The following is a 7062-nucleotide window of genomic DNA, read 5'->3' as shown; positions in this document are numbered from 1 at the left end:
ACTTAAGTATGCATATCGTTCAAATTAATCTCAATTATCATTATGATAGCAAAAATAAACTAAATGCTTTCTCACCAAAAAACATGTTAAATCCCTACCAATTTGATATTATTCCCTTATTTAAGATGAAGCTGCAATCATTTAGTTTAATTTATGCCTCCATATGTTGAACATAGCAATTTCTCTCTACTAATGTAGGTAGCATAGAAACTTGAATCAATAGTTCTTTTAAATAGGTTGTAACGTGGCTAGGCTAGGGGTAGGTAAAAGATAGATAAATTTAGACTAAAAACCCTAGAATCAGCTTGAATCAGACCTTCGAAATAATTACCTTCAATACACCAACTCATTTTGCTTTCACATGCTCCTTTTTACTTCTATTTCTTTTGAGTACATATACTCTCTTTTTCTTTTCTTTCTTTCTCTTTTTTTCTCATGAGCATTTTGTTGTATGTATTACAGTTTTTTTGAGCATTTGATACTTCTTTTCAACCACCCCAAACTTATTTTCAAAGAATATTCTAAATAGTACTGAGTCTAGTGTTTGAGACAATTTAAAGATAATTAAGAGAAAATTGATAGCTAAATTTTGTAGAGGTTCAAATAAAATTAGGCCATATAGTCTCAAAGTTGGGTTTCAAATGATAAAAAATTATTAAGGTTGGCTTGAAAGACTCAAATGGTCCAAACAAAGTTTTGCCTAAATCATTTTCAACATTCCATGCTTTCTAGGATTTCGCCTCAAGAAATTACTAAGTCAATTCTAGGGACTTAAACTTTCATGCATGCCTAGTTTTCCTAAGGAACTAAAAGTTTTATGGTATGATTTACGCACTTTATTAAGAGTACATTTGTGTCATAATTTAGCTAACATAACAATTATTGAAATAATAGAACTTTATTCAAACTAAAGTTTAGCATACTTAACAAAATTTCAAAGTTTTGAACAAAATATAACCTAACCATAATTAAAAGAAAATTTTATTCTGAAAGGAAATAATTTTAATTTTTCGGTCCCCCTACTTAAGATGAACAATGTCCTCATTTTTATAAGTGAATAGGTACTATACACTAGGTAGGATTCTAGAAAAGAGGAGGTGAGTCAATTTAACTGCTTAAATACCAAGCTCTTTCAAGATCCAATCCTAGACATGTATATATCTATTGTCACACTTCGTACTTTGTAACTTGTTAATTTTTATTTATGGTTTCCATCTCTTGTTTTATTAGGCAAGAAATAAAAATCCTAATAGAACCTAAGCCTAAAATAACCTTGGAAAGAAAACAATATAAGGTAAAGATCCCCCTTTTTATTTATTTGTAGATCCCTCAAAATCTGACTCATTTTTTGCTCCATCATCTTTGTTTTTGCATGAATCGCTTCATTCCCTCTTCAATAGTGGACTCCATGGTTCAAATATAAAATCTGGAAAACTTAGGCACAAAAATAAACGAGTCATTGAGTATTTTCGTAAGAGCGCTTCTCATTGAGTCATCACGTATTTTTGAATATCTCTAGTAAGCTTATTGCTGCCACTGCATATGTTGCATTATGTCCATCAATTTTGACAGCTCATCTCGAAGATCTGGGCTGGGCAATTGAGTTCTGAACATTGAGGTTGCCATGTCAGGTTCGGTTACTAGTTCCATTAGTTCTGCCTTATCAGGTATTTCAACTGACTGCATTGGTTCGATCTTTGTAGGATCTTCTTATTCTTCTTCGGGATCCTCTCTCTCTTCAACTCGTTGCTGCAAAATAGAATCTCTAGCTATTCGGTAGAGGTCTCAATCTGTGATTGTGCCCTGCTATAACCTGTCTTTTTTACGTTTGCAAGAATTTTAGCTTTCAAGCACAAAATTGTAATTGTAAAGGGAAAGTAAACTGGGCCAAAACATCTAGCGGCACAATTTCTCATTTCTCTTAGAATGATTTTTCCCACATTAATGGTCTTTGCAGTTAAAGTCGAGTATAATAAGACCATTTGCTTTAATGAAATTGTAGTCCCATGTGAAATAGGCCTAAGGCTGAATCGAATGAAATAAAACCATACCTTCACTATTGGTGTCAAATATTCTCTACGGCAAGTATGAGTTCCATTCTTTTACATAGTCCACTTAGAACCCAGAATTGTAAGCTCCTTGAGAATTTCTTCTAGATTTTCAGCCTCAATATTTCTCATCAAGGAAGAATATTCGTTGTCTTCAAAATCAGGTAATTCAAAGAATTCATTAATAGCTTTTGAGCTTATTCGTACCTTGATGCCTCGGACAAAAACTTTTGTTAATTCGTTTGAGGTCAAATTCGCATAAAATTCACGAACTAATTCCTTACCTGCACTAGGTATTTTCTCACAAAACAACTCCCAATTGAGAGCTTCAGCAATTTGTCGAATGCGTGCCATGAAATTGATATAGTTGCTTTCTTTCAGTGTAAAGCCTTTTTCAGGGTGCATTTGTTGATTCTTGAAAACACTTTCGTATCTTGCTTTGGCTTCTTCATAGTGAAATTTGTTTTGTGATTCGTCAATTTGGGTAGAGGCACGAGTTCTATTGCGAGGCATGATTAACCTGAACATAAGATGGAAATCAATATTTTCTCAAAAATTTAATTAGTACAAAGTATTAACAAATCAATAAATTGAAAAATTAAATAATTAAATAAAATTGAGATTTAGAAGAAAAAATTGGCTTACCACCTTTGTATACAAATTAAGAACTCAATAAATAAAATTAGAAGCAAAAGATTTTAATTGAGAGTTGGTTGGAAGGGTGATCGGTTGGTGACGAAATAAGATGAAATTATGGTGCACAAGTGACAGGGGTGTGCGGCTAGCAAAGGTGTGCACGAGCTAGGAGCAAAGAACTGCAGTAGGAGGCTGATGCGTGAGCAGGTGCGCAGGAGCAACAGGCTGGTGCACGACAACTTTGAAGCTAGACGTACGAGCAGGTCCGGCGATAAGGAGCAACTATTGGACTGTTGGGGCACACGAGCTGGAGCTGGTAGCAACAATTGGTGCAAGTTGGGGCTGCTGGTGTACTGATGGTGGGTTTTGGTGTAGTTTGGTTAAGGTGATGTGAAAAAGTGGAGAAGGTGGGTGGAATTTATAGTGAAGAGGGTAGAAGTTCAATTAGAATTCTTAGAACAAATTAATAATTAAAATATTTTAAATCCTAATTCCACACAAAGTTAATAATAATTAATAATTAATATGATGCATATTAAAATATTATTTGCTATTAATTTATTGAAATAAAAACTATTAATTAAAATATGATCAAAATTAAACTAATCCTAATTCTATATAAAGTTGATAATAATTAATATATATTATAATAAATATAATTATATACTAGTTATTATCATCTTAAAAATTAAATTAAAAACAATTATTTTAGTTGTATTTAAAAATATTTACAAAAAGAGACAACTAATTTTTAATATTTACAAAAAGAGCAACAAAATTTTACAAATAATTCAATTAAGTACCTAAACTTAAGAAAATTTGAAAATTAAGTTGCAATTAAAACTTTGATAAAAATTGACCCTTTTATTTGAAAAACTAAAAATTTATTTTGCCATTTAAGCGATAATTTCTTGAAAGATTATATTAAAATTAATTCTCAGGAAAGATTGGAAGGGTCACAAGCGGTCACACTTAAGTTCCCATATCCTAGACAGAATTTAGTTAAACATACTAATCTTGGAAATAAACCCCAAATAATTTATTTAATAAGAAAGCGAGAAAAATTAAATGTCTGATAAAATGAACGAGATTTTATCCCGCTCAATTTTATCCCCTAGTAAATTTTTAAGCGCAGAGCATTGACTTGAAAATTACCTCCCTTACCTTGAAGTTCGACAACTCCATATGGAAAAACTTGGTGAATCGTAAATGGATCAGACCAACGTGATTTTAAATTACATGGAAAGAACCTTAATTTGGAATTGAATAACACGACTTGCTGACCTGCTTCAAATTCTCGAACTCGTATGTGCTTGTCATGCCATCTTTTAAGTCTTTCCTTGAATAGTTTAGCATTCTCGTATGAGAACATTCAGAACTCTTCTAACTCGCTGAGTTGAAGCATCCGTTTCTCTTTAGCGAGCTTAAGATTCAAGTTGAGTTGTTGGAGAGCCCAGTAAGCTTTGTGTTCTAACTCCAAAGGCAGATGATAGGCTTTCCCAAAAACCAACCTATAGGGTGGCACCCCTAAAGGTTTCTTGTATGCTGTTCTGTTGGCCTAAAAAGCATTGTCCAGTCTTTTAGACCTCGTCAATTTGGACAAATGACCTTTTTGAGTATGCCTTTTATCTCTTTGTTGTCCAGTTCAGCTTGCCCATTCATCTGCAGATGGTAAGCTGTGGCAACCTTGTGCTTCACTCCATGTTTGTCGAGTAACCATTTCAACCATTTGTTCACAAAATGGGACCCTTCACCACTGATGATAGCTCTCGGGGTTCCAAACCTTGTGAACACATGCTTCTGCAAAAACTTTATCACAACCTTAGCATCGTTAGTCAGATATGCCTCGGCCTCGACCCATTTAGATATGTAGTCTACTACTACCAATATGTATTTGTGACCAAAAGATGGAGGGAAAGAACCAAGGAAGTCAATACCCTAAACATCGAATAATTCTAACTCAATGATGTTTGTTCAGGGCATCTCGTTTCTGTTGGTGATGTTTCCAACCCTTTGACATTAATCACAACTCTTTACATAAGCACATGCGTCTTTGAATAGTGTTGGCCAAAAGAATCCAATTTGTAATACTTTGGTTGCAGTACGTGTACCTCCGAAGTGTCCCCCACCGGGAGCTGTGTGACAATGATATAAATCTTATGTACTTTATCTCCTGTCATACATCTCCTGATCATTTGATCTGTACACTTCTTGAACAAGTATGGTTTTTCCCAGAAATAGTACTTCACATCATGAAGAAACTTTTTCTTTTGTTGATATGACTTATCAAGAGGCATCAAACCACAAGCTAGATAGTTAGCAAAATAAGCAAACCAAAGGATATTATGGATATGATTTACCTTCAGTATGTGTTCATCTGGGAATGTCTCCTGAATGGGTATAATTTGAGAAGTCCCTTCTTGCGGCTCCAATCTGAACAAGTGGTCTACTACTTGGTTTTCTACTCCCTTTCGATCTTGAATTTCTAGATTGAACTCTTGGAGTAGAAGTACCCATCGGATCAATCTCGGCTTAGCGTCTTTCTTGGCAAGTAAATACTTAATTTTTGAATGATCCGTATAGACCGTCACCTTGATACCTATAAGATAAGATCGAAACTTGTCAAAAGCGAACACAATAGCAAGTAACTCTTTCTCTGTTACTGTATAATTCAATTGAGCTCCCGTTAGAGTCTGACTTGCATAGTAGATGGGATGAAAAAATTTGTTCATTCACTGGCCCATCACAGCTCCAATCGCGAAGTCACTTGCGTCACACATCAGTTCAAATGGAAAATCCTAGTCCGATGTGACGATGATTGGTGTCGAAACTAACAGACTCTTCAAATAATTAAAAGCTCTTAAGCACTCTTCATCAAATTTGAACATCGTGTCCTTCACTAATAATTTGTATAAGAGTTTACCAATTTTGGAGAAGTCCTTGAGAAATCTCTGATAGAAACCGACATGTCCTAAAAAGCTCCTAACAACCTTTACAGATGTTGGAGGTGGAAGTTTCTCAATAACATCTACCTTTGCTTTATCTACCTCGATCTCATGTCTCGTTATCCGATACCCTAGAACAATACCTTCTCGTACCATAAAATGGTACTTTTCTCAGTTAAGTACGAGGTTTGTTTCTTCGCATCGCCTCAGTACCTTGGCTAAATTGGCTAGGCAATCATCATATGTATCTTCGAATACTGAAAAATCATCCATAAAAACTTCCAAATATAATCATGTTAGTAAAAATAGGCATCATACATCTTTTAAATGTAGCAGGTGCATTACATAAACCAAATGGCAAGCGTTTAAATGCAAATGTACCGTACGGGCATGTGAATGTTGTCTTGTATTGATCTTCTGGCGCTATTGTAATCTGATTATACCCCGAGTATCCATCGAGAAAACAGTAATAGTCTCGCCCCGTGAGTCTATCGAGCATCTAGTCCAAGAACGGCAAAGGAAAATGATCTTTCCTTGTCGCCTTGTTCAACTTTCGGTAATCTATGCAAATTCTCCATCCTGTAACTGTTCTAGTCGATATTAATTTTTTATTCCCATTCTTAATGAACGTAATACCTCATTTCTTTGGCACACACTAGACTAAACTTACCCATAAACTGTCTTAGATGGGGTAAATTATATCTGCATCTACCTAGGAAAAATAAATTTATCTACACGTACTAATACATTCTCGATTTTTCCTTCTGGATGTGCTAAAGATCGATATGCTAATTGAAGTGTACCCGTAGTAAGTCTAACTTCACTTATCCCTAACTTTTTGAATATGGACATGGGCATTAAGTTAATGCTTGCACCAAAATCACATAGTGCTTTACCATAATACGTTGCTCCAATGTTGCAAGGTATGGTAAAACATCCAAGGTCTTTCAACTTTGGGGGTAGTTTGTCTTGAAGATATGCACTGCATTCCTTTGGTAAGGCTACTGTATCAAATTCTCCAAGTCTCCATTTTTTGGACAGGATATCTTTCATGAATTTGACGTAATTCGACATTTTTTCAAGTGCTTCTACCAACAGAATGTTGATATGAAATTGCTTGAGTACCTATAGGAATTTATTAAATTGGACTTCCTGGTTTTGAAGTCTTTGAGGGTAGGGTGGTGGAGGATTCTTTACTGGAACTGGTTGATTCGTCTTCTGTGGCAATTCTGCATCTAAAAAAGTAGTTAGTTTATTAGAATTGACTAGTTCAGAAGTTACCTTATCAAATTTTGCATATTCAGGTTCTGGTGAAACTGGAATTTCAATACTCGGTTGAACTTCCACTAAGTCTTGAGCATCAGCTAGCTCCTTTTCAACTTTGACAGTGTTGGGCTCTAATGTCTTTCCACTCCTACGTGTCAATGCTTTAC

This window comes from Gossypium hirsutum, chromosome D13 (genome assembly GCF_007990345.1).
Source record: "Gossypium hirsutum isolate 1008001.06 chromosome D13, Gossypium_hirsutum_v2.1, whole genome shotgun sequence".
NCBI lineage: Eukaryota > Viridiplantae > Streptophyta > Magnoliopsida > Malvales > Malvaceae > Gossypium > Gossypium hirsutum.
The sequence above is the reverse complement of the archived record's forward strand: the minus strand, read 5'-3'. Positions refer to the sequence as shown.